This window comes from Ammodytes marinus, assembly GCF_949987685.1.
Source record: "Ammodytes marinus genome assembly, chromosome: 7".
Classification (NCBI taxonomy): Eukaryota; Metazoa; Chordata; class Actinopteri; order Uranoscopiformes; family Ammodytidae; genus Ammodytes; species Ammodytes marinus.
Window position 1 is genome coordinate 32,850,317 of NC_137211.1, and position 15,017 is coordinate 32,865,333.

General features: G+C 42.1%; 1 protein-coding gene across 2 annotated transcripts in view; it reads right to left on the minus strand.

Moving 5' to 3' along the window:
• The window catches only part of agrn (agrin), a 502,577-nt gene that overhangs the window by 481,676 nt on the left and 5,884 nt on the right, over positions 1-15,017 (minus strand). The window lies entirely within an intron of this gene.

The window sequence follows — 15,017 nt, forward strand, 5'->3', positions numbered from 1 at the left end:
TGTTTATGAGAAGACAAGTTCCATAACTCCAAAGAAAACTCTAACCTCTATCCAAAGCACAAATCTCTTTTTGTGGGTAAATCCCCATGGCAGCTCATGAATGTATGTTTGTTTCCAAAATGTTCTTGATCAATACAGAGCACCTACATACAGTATATGACCAAAATCTATGCATCAGCGCTAGAGATATTGTGTAATTTTACACACTCATCTTCCTTGTTAAAACCTGGTGCCTACAATTTTATTTATCCATCAATAGATCAGTCGGATATTCTTGTGTGCTAAGCTTGTAACAGTAATCTGTGGTGAGTTATTTCTTACTCTACTCCCAGATCTCTTTAATTTTCAATTTCATAGTCTTCAGCCCTAACCGACCCTGACTCAAGTGACCAACTTTTAAAAACTGCTTCAATGGGTGATTAATAAATTATTTTATTTATTTATTGCATTACTTTCACAGTAAAAAATTGTACCGCAAGGTACTGTAATAACACAGCTATATATGGCTATATCACAGTAATTCCATGGGCATGGCAACTGTTAAGATACTGTATGCAGTTGTATTTTTATTGTAATTTGCTGTGATTTATTTACTGTAAATAACTATGAAAATATGTGCAGGAAATTACTGCGAAATTACTGTGAAAAGAATTGCAATTAGGTAGCCAGTCATTTCCTGTAAATTAACAGTAATTTGTTTTACAGTGCGCACACAGAAAAACACATGACAGACACACAGACAGACTGGTGCAGGTCATCCTCAGAGGGTGAGAACGTGATTGGAGATGACATTATGAAACAGGAGGAACAACTGATAGATAATGGCTAAAACAGAAGGAATTGTGAGTGGAAGTCATATGGGAGAGAGGGGTGTTAATCCTGGGTTCACCATGATGACGTTGACAGAGAGACGGAAGAGGGGGAGTAAAGGAAGCAACGGAGACCCCACCGTCGTCTGAGAGGCAAAAGAATAGCACAAGAAAAGCCTGTACATCCAGTGATTGGGACCCCCAACTGCCAAGTCTCCCCTACTTCCTGTAGGGTTCAGAAACAGCCAAGTTTAAAGTTATACTCCGTAACATTACCATCTATTTTATTGTCTGTTAAGTTCCTATCTATCAAATAGTGAGTTAAAACAATGGTGATTGAGCATATGACCCACTGATGAAAGCGCCTATATTTGCTGCTTTGCCTAGCCTGGAAATCCAGACCCTGATATCTTGAATGATAGAGGGTCTGGCCACGATCAATAGTAATTTCCAACTCAAGGGGCAGCTCCTACTCGTGCATTTCAAATGCCACTGCACGCAGTTGGATAGCACTACAACCAATCAGAGCGATGCACAGGGTGACGTAAGCCCCGTTCGTTTAGCAAACAGCTGTTAAACTGTTAAATTAAGCGTTTGCCGTTGTCGGTCGGCAAAACAGAACATTCCACTTACTTGCTAATGAAAGATTTGAGTGCCGTCTTCCAAATCGTTAAGGGTTGAGGCCAAAGCAGTCTCAAACTCACACAACATATCCGCAGCCATCTTTGATGTTTACTATCACGGCTTCGACGTCGCATGCACGTCACTGTCGTCATCCGGTTACGGCCTCCCCAGAGTACCATATCAGGGCTGTACGCTTATTTTTTTAGGTGGTAGCACTGGTGCTAGCAAGCAAAAAAATTCAGTAGCACAAAAATAAATTTGGTAGCACACAAAGTATGATCAAAAACTTGCTTAACCTTAACCCTTGCATTTCGCTCTAATTACCTTTGAGCATGTCATCTTGGTCTCATTTGAGATTCTCAATTAATATTATATCCTAGTGTGTTCAGTAATAATTATGGAAAAATGAATAGGGGTGCACTGATAGAATAAAAAAAGAATCTAACCTGCCAATTGCAATTTTTTTGCTGATTCAGAATTATTATTATTATAATGTCCTTCTGTTAATTAAAACCAAACTTTAAAACATTAAACATAGCCTATTAAATAAATAAGTATACATATTGGTACAATTTAGGATAAATTAAATAGGTTGTTGTGAATATGTTGGGAGTAGCTTTTCAGTGGCCTATTTAAAACTTTGTTTAAATAGACTAGGCTACTGATGACTGCTCGCTGCAGCTGAATGAGTTGCCTTTCAAGCTAGAAAAAAGCGCTAACTTCCTGTTCTTACCGGCTTCAAAATAAAAGTCAACTCACGTTTGGCTAGTAACAGGCTTTTAATGTGAAGGCGCACAGGAAATGTTCTGTTTGTACACGCGCTAACTTAACTGCGGTAATGTGCCGTCTCCTTCCGGTAATTGCCGTAGGTGAAGTTCAGATCCCGAGGACACATATCTTTCACCAGCCAAAGTGGAGGGTGGACTCAATAACTTACTTTCCTAAGACTCATTTACCCGCAGTGTTAATGTAGAGCCCTCTAAGCAGTGTTGTGCAGCACTCCTCTGTGTTTCAAAGACAGCCTCTCCTCATTAGCAAGCTGTCGCAGGAGTGCGAATGGATTTGTATTCATCATCGCACGTGATCAATTTCAGTAGCAAATGCGATCAAAACTGTCGCACTGTACAGCCCTGCATATAAAGGGCTCTGCCGTGCCCATATTAGATAGAACCAATTGAAACATGAGCCCAGATTTCTGGTCTTCTTGATAAAGCTTCAACGGAGCGTGTCCAGACCAACAGGCGCCGCAAATTTAATTTGCCAGCGCCTAGTGGCAGGTCTGGGAATGCCAGGCTATGCTTTGCCCAAATATAGGGGCGTATGTCGTATTACCCGCAGTGCCGCTACTCACACTGAGTTTAGACCTTTGTGCATTCCTGTACATCAGTTAGTTTTATAATTTGGTTTTTATGTTTTATATACAGTCTATGGTTTGTGTAAGACATGGTCCTACGTCCCACATTTTCAAAATTAATTAAATGGTCTTTCTGAACACTGTGTGTGCTGCCGTGTCTGAAGTTCTCTATTTTCCACGCGCAATCGAACACAGCATGCATGCCTGGGCGAGTGTCAACTGCTGTAGCGATACAGACTCTCTCTGTCTGCACTTTTCATAACTTATGGGTCACAATTTTGGATCAGAACACACATAGAAAGCATTCTGCAGGTAAAAACTGCCAATCTACTGACTGCAGTCAAAAAATTTCGGTTTCGAAAGAAACTCTGATCCTGTCGTGCCTGCAACTACATTTACGGCCACTAGAAATGCCGGATAAAAGCTTTAAGTATGTAACTAAAAGTTCCATTGTTTCACCTGATACCACCAACCATAACCTTAAAATTCACCCTAACTCTAATCCTGCAACGAACCCTGGCTTCATTGAATGATCTGGAAAATCGATTGCTCAACATTAAAAGGGCCGGACCCCAAAATCTTAAGGAAAGCCTTCCCAAAAGAGTTTTTTTAAAGCCTATTGATATAAATAGACATGGGTGTGACCTATAAACCAGTCTGAATACAGCAATAGGCCTTTCACACCAAAATTAACCAAGAGTCAGTTCCAGGCTGGTGTTGGGGTCAGTTCAAAACTGGTTACAGCCTTATCCCAGTTATGAACCGGTTGGTTTCACATCGACCGGAGACAGCCATGGAGCCGGCAAGAAAGCAACGTCATGACGTCACTGTAAACGTGTGTGTACGTCACCCGACGCCGCGCTGCTCTTGTGGCTAACGCTAAAGCTACCGCTAGCTTTAAGCACAACAACAGCGGCGAATACGTCTTATTTTTACACTTGTTGGCTCTCGCTTTGCTTTCTTAAGCAAACAGGACCCATACAGCGTATTCTCGCCGGTCAATTTGATCGCTACGTTCGGTAATTATGTAATGTTTACGTCTCGTAGTAGCGGTGTTTTTAAATATGGCGGGCATGAGGTTTGAGTTGCTCTGGTTGGTCAGGATAATCCCTCCCCCAGCCGCTGGCGCAAGCAGTTCTTATCAAACCCTGCTCAATCCTGGGGTATGAGTTCCCCCGGTTTTTACGGCCCGGAGCAGGCTCTCTGGCGGTGTGAAACCAAAACACTGGCTCTAACTCCGAACAAGCCCAGAACTAGCGCCGATTTTGCGGCGGTGTGAAAGGCCTACTAGAGAAGCCTGGAAAAAGCATTATGTAACACCTTCATGGCGGTGCATATGAATGGTGGTTCATCCCATGAGACAACAGGAAACATAAAAGGTCTAATTTAGAGAGACGCCGAGATCGTTTTCCGGCATTTGGCAGTACCACGGCGACCACTGCCATACCATGGCTTGAGCCGTTCAGTAACGGTAATGCCAGTCCAGAAGTGGTATTCTGCGACCGGCACGCCCCACCTCCCCCCTATAATTTCACGACAGGTATTGCCTTTACGGCAGAGGCAGGTAAAGCTAAATATAGTTGGTCTTTATTCACACTATATAACAACATAACGCCGTAAATAAATGGATTTATTCATGTCTCTGGTCCTTTCCGTTGTAAGGATATGTGCGATCTGTTTGTTGTTGCTTTTGAAATGACAGATGCTTTATAAAACAGTCGGACTTGCTCCGGTCACGGTAGTTAGCATAGCCTCCTGAGCAGGTCGTTAACAGAGAATTAGCCCTGACTACAGAGGCAGGTTGCTATATATAGCAGGGGGTGACACGTTCATCAAGTGCTCGTTTAGCTCAGCCGGTAGGGAGATCGTTTTTGAAACAGTAGACCGGAGTTTGCGTCCTGCCCAGACTGTTTCTTTTAATTTTTTGACTAGGCATTTAGAATTTTTTCACTATATTTTATCAAAGTAGGCCTACAGGTTCCTATTGTTTAACACTGATTCAGTGTCATAAACCTTTTTGTATTATTTGTGTGCCACTGTCACCTGCCATTTATACTAATAATAGTACCTTACAAAGCATAAAATCATTAAAAACCTCCATCTTCATTCAATTGTTTCTTACTTATTTTGCTTGAATTTTAGTTTTCACACTTTTGACATTGTTAATGTATGCTTCCATCATGTATTGCCAATCATATATTTGTTGGTATCAAAATGATTCTGCAGCTGGATCGAGTGGTATTTGCCAGTATGAACTGGTAAATACCACAGGATATGAGTGGCATGTCAGTGGAAAAACGGTAGGGGCCAGTAGGGAATGGTACTACCACTAATATTGATGGTATTACCACTAATATTAATGGTACTACCACTAATATTAATGGTATTACCACTAATATTAATGGTACTACCATTAATATTAGTGGTAGTACCATTAATATTAGTGGTAATAGTAAGTAAGTAAGTAGTAAGTAAGTAAACTTTATTTATATAGCGCCACTCGCAGACCAGGGTCACAAAGCGCTTCACAATGGGAAGCAACAACAGATTAAAAATATACATAAATTTAAAAGGCCAATTACAATACAGTGATAAAACATAGCAGCCCCAAGAACAAATTAGGCAAAAGCCTGCACAAATAAATAGGTTTTTAGTTGACGTTTGAATGTGTCAACAGACTCTATTGAACGCAGAGAGATGGGAAGATCGTTCCAGAGCATGGGAGCAACAGCCTGGAAGGATCGGTCACCTCTGGTCCGCAAACGAGTACGTGGCACCATTAGCAGTTTCTGCTCCACAGACCTCAGACCTCAGAGCCCGAGCAGTACATAGTTAACGGAGAATGAACAGCTTTAGCTGTCAGTAACTAGCCGACAGTATGTAACATACAAATAAAATGCATAACACATGCAATTCTCCAATAAATAAAATACTTATTAAATACTAGTGTAGGTGCAGCATAAACTAAAATTGCAATGAAAAAATATAGTGTTAATGCTCAGCAGGCTCTGTAAGCTGGTGTAAACAAAGGGTATGTCATCTTTAAGGGTCTTTTTTACTTTAAAAAAATAAAATATTGCTGCTGCTCTCTTAAACTCTAAAGTGCTCTTAAAAATATAACAATTATCAAATAAAAGTGCTAATGCTGCATTAATTGAATGACAGCTTGTTTATTTAGGTTCAGTATAAAAAAGAAAATAGTGTCTGGGTTTTGCCCTGCTCGTTTTTCTTCACAGTAATGGTGATAGTATGCGCATGCATGTTCGACGTGTTGCCTCTTACATAAGCGATCGCGGTGAAACAATAACCTGTGTGCCGACATTGTTCCACACGTTTATCACTGTTTTCATAATTCACCTGGAATCCGAAGTTATCCCTCAAGCGGGACAGGGGAGCGCCTACAAGCTCCGGTTTCCTGTTGTCTTTCGCCATGCAGTTCGCTCTCTGTTCGAAAGCACTGTATAACATTTTGATTTGCACTACTCACAGACTGTAGAAGAGGGGGGGAACGCTGCTACTACAACTGCTAATAGGGATGCAAACGGAACACTATGATGGCAGCAGCAAATGAACTTAGATGTCTACAGAAACATTCTGACTGCCAATTTAAAGAAAGATGCAACCAAACTGATTGGAAGATCCTTCATCATGCAGCAAGGTAATGACCCTAAAAAAACTGCAAAAATAACAAAGGAGTTCATCAGGGGCAAGAAATTGAAAGTTTTAGACTGGCCAAGTCAATCTCCAGACTTAAACCCTATAGAGCATGCATTTTACCTGCTAAAGAGGAGACCGAAGGGTGTAACCCCCCCAAAAAAACAGCAACTGAATGAGGCTGCGGTAAAGGCCTGGAAAAGCTTCACAAAAGAAGAAGGGTTAAAAGGTTTGTTATGTCAATGGGTCACAGGCTTGATGCAGTTATTGCAAGCGAAGGATTTGCAACAAAATATTAAGTCTTATTCACTTTAATTTACTTTAAGTCCATCTGTTCCAATACTTTTGCTCACCTAAAAATGTGGTGTTCCTTTACAAAAAAAGCTATCTTCTCAGTTGTGAATCAGATCCAGATGTAAATACCTGAAAATTAAAGCTTAAATTTTGATCTATTGTCTCATATTCATATTTTGGTGTCAAACCCAAATGTTTCCAGTCTACAGCAAAAATAAAGGAATTGGCCTCACTGTTCCGCAGAGGTGGGTCGTACGCACTACATTTACTCAGTTACAAATACTTGAGTAACTTTTTGATTAAATTGTAATTTTAGGAGTAGTTTTATTGCAACATAATAATTGATAGGTTTTATATAGCGCTTTATTGCCTAGGCACTCAAAGACGCTTTACAGGGTTCCTGGTTCAATTCGTTAACACACAGTCATACCGGTGGTGGTAAACTACGATAGTAGCCACAGCTGCCCTGGGGCAGACTGACCATACTTTTACTTTTACTTGAGTAAATATTTGAAGAAAGAACGGTACCTTTACCCTGTTCCATTTGGCTACGTGACGGTCGTTACTATATTTTTATATATATTTTATTTATTACATGCGAGATCTTTCTCTCATGATTTCTCTCCCCGGGGACGTCTTCAGCCAACATCTCTATCACGTGACTATTTCAACCAATAAAAACCACATTACAAAAGCTTGCCAATCAAATGCAGCCACTTGAGTCACATGACAAGTGTTGTCATGTTGTCATAGGGCTCAACAATGTCCGCGGACTTTTTTAATGGCTCCGGTTCGGCACCGATGTTGTGTCCGTGGCTACACAAACACATATTTTACCGACTATCTGGGTGAGTCGAGAAAATGGAAGAAAGCGCTGATTCCGACGAGCAATAACCACACCCCTGGCCTCAAATACAAACTCACACACTCGCAAGCTCTCAATCACACAAACTCACAAAATAACAATCACACACTCACAATCGCATTGACACAGACTCCCACACACTCGCAATTAGAGAGACACTGATAGGCCTTTCACACCGCCGCAAAATCGGAGCTAGTTCTGGGCTTGTTCGGAGTTAGAGCCAGTGTTTTGGTTTCACACCGCCAGAGAGCCTGCTCCGGGCCGTAAAAACCGGGGGAACTCATACCCCAGGATTGAGCAGGGTTTGATAAGAACTGCTTGCGCGAACGGTTGGGGGAGGGATTATCCTGACCAACCAGAGCAACTCAAACCTCATGCCCGCCATATTTAAAAACACCGCTACTACGAGACGTAAACATAACATAATTACCGAACGTAGCGATCAAATTGACCGGCGAGAATACGCTGTATGGGTCCTGTTTGCTTAAGAAAGCAAAGCGAGAGCCAACAAGTGTAAAAATAAGACGTATTCGCCGCTGTTGTTGTGCTTAAAGCTAGCGGTAGCTTTAGCGTTAGCCACAAGAGCAGCGGCGTCGGGTGACGTACACACACGTTTACAGTGACGTCATGACGTTGCTCTCTTGCCGGCTCCATGGCTGTCTCCGGTCGATGTGAAACCAACCGGTTCATAACTGGGATAAGGCTGTAACCAGTTTTGAACTGACCCCAACACCAGCCTGGAACTGACTCTTGGTTCATTTTGGTGTGAAAGGCCTATGAGACACTGTTCTTCTTTGACACATGTCCTGTTCTCCCTGTATGCCCCAGTCTAGCTGTGTGAGAGTCTGAGAGTGGTCTCTTTTTTTCAACCTCTTCGTAGTTTCATACGTTAAGTTAGTGTTACTTACTTACTTACAAAGTTTAATTTTGTGTGTTTTATATTTTTGGGGCTAAACACAACCTAGATAATTTTCTCAGGGCCAGTGACATATTGTAGGAATTAGTTTAAAAATGTGTATGTGCAAAACAATTGCAACAGTGTTATAAGTGTATTGGTTTTAATTAATATAATTTTGGACTAACCTAATTTATTATAATTTTTTTGAAGGGTGATGTATTTAATTTGGCAAATAATTAATTTATTATTGTTTGAGTTCAAGGGTTATTCATTTTATTTTTAAAGACCTTATTTATTGTTTTATTTAAAATGATGTTATTTAACATATCTTTATTTGAACATTGCTGTTTTATATTATGTTTGTGTCTATAACTTGATCAAAATGCATCTTAGCATGAATTCTGATAAAGAGACCTTCTTACAACCACTGATGGTGTCATGTTGAATAAACGAGTTTCACAAATACTGCAGCAGTGTTTCCCACTTATGCATTAAACTTTGGGGCCTCCCCACACTAATGTCTCCCAATTATTACCAGAAAATAGTAATCATTTTCCTCTCAAACTTCACCAGATTGAAGCGTTTTTCTTTAAAAAGGTCCAACATTTTCTCTTGGGGGGCATGCCCCCGGACCCTCCTAGAACTGTCCCCCCCCCCCCCACTGTCTCCCAAAATCCTGTGGGAAACTCTGCTGCAGCTGATAACAAATAACTGATCACAAATGAGGCATTGAGATATTTTTGTTCTCCAGGTAGTAAGTTGAGGAAAACAGCAGGGTTCAGTGCTATACAAGAGACTTATGCAGGTATTATACAAATCAAAGCAACATATTAAACCATCTGGTATTACCATGAGAAATTATATTCCAATAACAAATTGAGACTCTGTATGAACAGTATTTTAAGACAGCCTAGGTGTTATACATCAGTCTGTGTGTCACTTTTGGCATGTATACTGTCTGACTGAAGTGACAGGCATGTCACTACATGTAGATGTCTTTGCCTGCTATCAATATCATCTATGATTCTTATCAGCAAGAGAGTGATACACTCCTGGTTGGAGCTGGGTACTAGCCAAGCTGAACAGACTGCGCATAACTGGTCCATTCCGCCTTCGCTTTCCTCCATCTTTCATGGCTTTTTCATTTTGTATCACTATGCCAAGCAGGCTCTCTGCTCCTGCATTTTTAATTAAAATCTCAAATATGCAATAACTCTGGAGACTATGGGATAGCTGGCAAACAGGTCCGTCACTCTTGTTTCTCTCTTAAAGTGGCTACGAGTAACTTTGTCGGTTGGCGGCCCCTTTGGACAAAAGCAGTAGTATTTTTACGACGCCAGCTGTCGTAAAGCTGTTTTCTAGCACGTGCCGGCCGTGCGAGTGTCAAATGATTAGGACGTAATATAGTGCATGTCCGTGTGTTGAAAGTGTGAGGGCACCGGCACGGACTCTTTTCGGCTCCATGAGAGTGCTGGTTAGTGACACTGCATCAACTAATGCCAGTCAGTGCCACACACACCTGATTGCACTAACCACTCGCACGGAACTGAAAGATTCCGTGTCCTCACAGAAAGCGAATGAACGAGAGATGGCAGTTAGTATGAATCACAATGAGGTAAAGTGTTTATGTTGTTGTAAATGACTATTTCAGATTAATAATGGTCATCTGATGATGGTGAAGCAAAGTAAACTTTGTTTTATTCATTTAGGAGTAAACACTGCAGTCTAGTTCGCTCCCGTGAAATTGTGTACACGTTGCTTGGCCTCCCGCCCGTCTATCACTCTCCCTTTTAGCTTTTCTTCATTGCATTTTCTTTTTTTTCATTTGATGGTTCAGCCCCGTTATCATTCATTATGACGACAAATACCTGTCTCAAACAAGGCTCCCGCTCCCCTTCCCTCACCTGGAGGGATAGGCTTCTCAAATCGCGTTGCTGCGCTACACTGAAATCTGCGACCAATACGAATATGTGACCATAGAGCCTGCATGCACAAAACGAAAATCGGACTGGGTGTGCGACCAGACCAAATGCAGTAATAAAAACTATATAAAACATTATTTCTTTGCACTGATGGTCTTGTTTGCTATTAAAAGGTAATTTATGATTATCAGAGGAAACATGAGGCTATTTAAAAGTTACTCGTAGTGGCTTTAAAGCCTTTGTTGGTTTCTTCATCAAAGCCTAGCAGCAATCCATTCTTTGTTCAGTTCTGCTCACTTTACTGCATACATTAATTAGTATAAGTCGCACAGGTTACACAGGTATACCTTTGTTAAAAGGCTCTACAGCAAGCAAATTAACAGTAACTCTTAGACTATAGTCTTATCCATTCAAGAAGATTGAACAAAATCCAATCCATGAAGTAATTCTTCTTGACTTCCCATGACTCCCTTAAGACTGGATAAAGACAGAAGTTCCCCAAACCCAGTTCATCCACCTCAGTGCAGCTTCGAGTGGTGTTTTCACATACTTTCCAGTACGACAACACCACAATAAAATAATCTTGTTGGGAATTACCCACAAGCCATATGTTTTCATACATGGGAAAGTTACATACATAGCAGATTGTCATGTTTCACAGTGCACTAGTGATGTACTAATCTGTTGCTTGGTGACATGAGCAGGTGGCAGCTGGGCCAAAGATTTAAATTATAGGGCAGAAAACTTGCTGCAAGATTTCCCACAGTGTTTTATAGCCCAGGCAGAGCACATCGTGTGAAACTGGCTCTGCTGAACTCTGATAAATGTATCATTCAAGGACAACAAGCTTAGGTGCTAAAATGGCCAAATAGCCACATACTGTATGTAATGACAGAGGCTACTGTTTAGACCATAGTTTAGTAGTGGGTTACATGTTGGAATCTCAGCTCAAATGGCCACTTCTGCAAAAGGAAATCCTGAAAGTAAAGGCTTTTGCACACCGCGTCCGTACAATTTGTCTGCGTTTTTCCCAAAAAATGTGTTATGGTTATTTATGTTTTGTGGACCAGTTTGACTTGCTGCTAGCAATACTGGAGTTTAGGGGTGTAACCATACACTTCTTGGTGGTTACAGAGGTGGACCGCGGTCCGTTTGTGGCGTACATAGAGTTAATATACGGCGAATGTACAGGCTTGTTTTGCGGTGTGGAACTTAAAACTTGTCGTCGGAGTTCCCCCCGGACCATTTAGCCTCCGGCTGATGCACACCTCTCCGCTCTAGTGTTCCGTTTGCGTCACTATTAGCAGTTGTAGTAGCAGCGTTCCCCCCCTCCCCCCCTCTTTTACAGTCTATGAGTAGTGCAAATCAAAATGCTAAACAGTGCTATCGAACAGAGAGCGAACTGCATGGCGAAAGACAACAGGAAACCGGAGCTTGCAGGCGCCCCCCTGTCATTCAAATTCCGTTTGAGGGATAACTTCGGATTCCTGGTGAATTATGGAAACAGTGAAGTGATAGACGTGTGGAACAATGTCGGCACACAGGTCATTGTTTCACCGCGATTGCCTATTGGCGCTTTTCCACCGCAAATGTAGCTCGACTCGACTCAACTCGACTCGACTTGGTTTGGTAGCAGCACGGGTCGTTTTCCACCGCAAATAGTACCTGCTGAACGTGGGCGGGGTCGTCGTAAGGGGCTGAAAGCCTACTCCGGAGCAAAGTAGCAGAGCAGAAATTGCGAGCAGTTGTTGCACTATTAACTGAACCAACCGCCAAAAACACGGATGAAAAATGTTTAAGAAATACCCCCCTTGTATCTGTTTGCTAAAAGAAGTAGAAGAATATTGCTACGGGCCATTAAAAGGGATGGCTGTTGTCCCGATGTGTGACTCTGCCACACAGTCAGCTGTAGGGATGCGTCACGTACGCTATGCACGTAAACACGGGCATGATAAAGTTGACTGTTTAGTGCTTGTTTCAGGATACGTGTTTTCAAATGCAAGCCGTGTCTCAGCCTGAATATTTTATTGAGGTAATCAGTTCAGTCCGAGGCTTGTAATGTAATCGCTCGCTATCATGTCTGTCCCAGCTGGCTACTATTAGCCTAGCTGCTAGCTGCCCTACATGTCTCCTCTCGTATGATAAGTAACTTCCCCAACAACCAACACTGGGTGAGCTTAGCGAATATATGGAAAATAAATTCAGATCTGTGATGCAAATCAAATGAAAGAGAGCCAGAGAAGGCTGCACGCGGCGTAAATACACTCAAAAGTCCTGGAGAGTTGGGGAGAATAAACAACAGAATGAAGCCGGTAGACTCTGGCCACTGATTGGCCAGACAATAGTCTCTGGCCAATCAGTGGCCGGCCGTCTGCCGACGTCACCTTTTAGCATCGGCTCAGCTCGCTTGGAACCTAGAGCGAGGCGATACCAAAAAAGCAGCCGCTACGTGGTACCAGGTACCATGAAATTGCGTCATTTAATTAATGCTGCAGTTGACTTTTATTTTATATTTTTTATATTTATAAGAGAACTTCAGAGCTGCAGCAATATTTGCTTTTTTCAGTCAAAAAGACCCATAAAGATGACATACTCTTTGTTTACATACCAGCTTGCAGAGCATTAACACTGGATTTGTTTTTAGTGTAATTTTTGTTTATGCTGCACCTACAATAGTATTTAATTTATTTGAGAATTGCAGCAGTATTCTTTTTATATTTGTTATGCATTTTATTCGTATTTTTCATACTGTCAGCTAGTTACTGACAGCTAAAACTGTTAATTCTCCCTTAAATATGAACCATACCTTACTGTACCGTGCCTTTAGGGTACCGTTACACCCCTACCGGAGTCATATATTAAAAAGAAGACCACGAACTTTCCACGACCCAATTTATTCTTAGCAGCAGCTGGCAGTGTAGGAACCCACACACACACACACAAACATGTGTAGGATGCAAAAAAACACAGAAAATCAAACCTGATCCGAAAACTCACATGATTTGACACATCGTGAGCTCGTATTTATTTTTTAACATGCAATGAAAAATACGGACTCAGTGTGCAAAAGCCTTGAGAATGGGCGTATCAACTCTATCATACTCTCAACATTGAGCGACTGTCTTCCAGGGGGGCCTTTGAGTCACTCATTAAGTTTAGTTGTGAGGTGACCCCTGCATTTTTCAACACTTAGTCTTTAATTGTTCTTGAAAAAAGGGGCGTGAACTGCCCTGTGGATGATTGGCGTTAACGTTATGAAAATATGCAAGAAGATACCACAGCTTTAAACCGAAGCATGGGGCGGCAGTGGCGAAGTGGGTAGGGAGATCGCCTCTGGAGTGCAGGGTCGGAGGATCGATCCCCCGTCTCCCCGCCACATGTCGAAGTGTCCCTGAGCAAGACACTGAACCCCAAATTGCTCCCGATGGTTCAGAGAGCGCCTTGCATGGCAGCTACTGCCATCGGTGTATGAGTGTGTGTATGAATGGGTGAATGTGGTAAGATATGTAAAGCGCTTTGGGGCTGAGAAAATCGGCTAGAAGGCGCTATATAAGTCAAGTCCATTTACCATGTACCATTACCATTTACCATTCACTCCTTTCTGTTCTGTCCTTACTGTTCTCCCATTATCTCCTCACATATCAAAAAGGTGAAAGGGGTGGGGGTTGTTTAGGAGCATGTGCAGGTTATGTAAGGAATTCCAGTACGATTGCGGGCCTCCTCCTTATACAAACAGTGGAGGGGGAGGGGGGGGTTCAAGGTTTGTTTCCCGTGAGGCCTAGGCACATTCAGTGAGCACTGAAGGAGAAGGGTGGGAGGGGATGGGAGCAGTGGGCTCAAACAGTCATCCCACATCCCACCCACCCCAAGGAGCATTCCACAGGACTGTCTGCTCACCCGTCCTTAAGCAAGACCACCTGCTGGCAAATCAGGACCCCCATCATGTTTTTCAGCAAGCCTGGCTTAACCCATTAGCAGTGAGCCTCTGGACTGCTGTACATATCATAAAGAGAGCCACACTGGTATGCTCAGCACTACAATGCAGCTCATTAACATCCAGCAAGGAAGGACTTCTGATTGGTCAACCGGTGAAGCACAATAGCGGCCCTCAGTAGTATCCCTTATACAAATACAGATCATGCAGCACTGAGGGAGAAAAACGTGGTCTTTTGATGCAGCTGTTGCATGACTGTGCACTAGTTTGCTTCTAACAGGCTCATCTATCTTCTTCTAAAAAAAGAGACGGATAAAAAAAGGGGGAAGGAGAAGAGGAAGAGATCAAGACACATGGAAGAAACGGCCCCTTTGTTGCTGTTCCACGTCAGGGCCTTGAGGGAAAAAGATTTCGGCATCAAGTCATCGGGAGCTGAAACAAAACAAGCTGATAAACAGAGGAGGACTGATAAGATCTCCTTGTATGCTCAGCACTTTTTCATCAAGACGGCTTCCTCTCTCCGGAACCCCAAACCCCTAACACCTCCGCCTTCTCTGTGCTTTGTTGTCATTAACACAGCATTTGAAAAAACTAAAATTAAATGATAATAAAGCAAATGCTTTTTATCTCTATACCTCTTTACAGAATCTGTACTACATATTG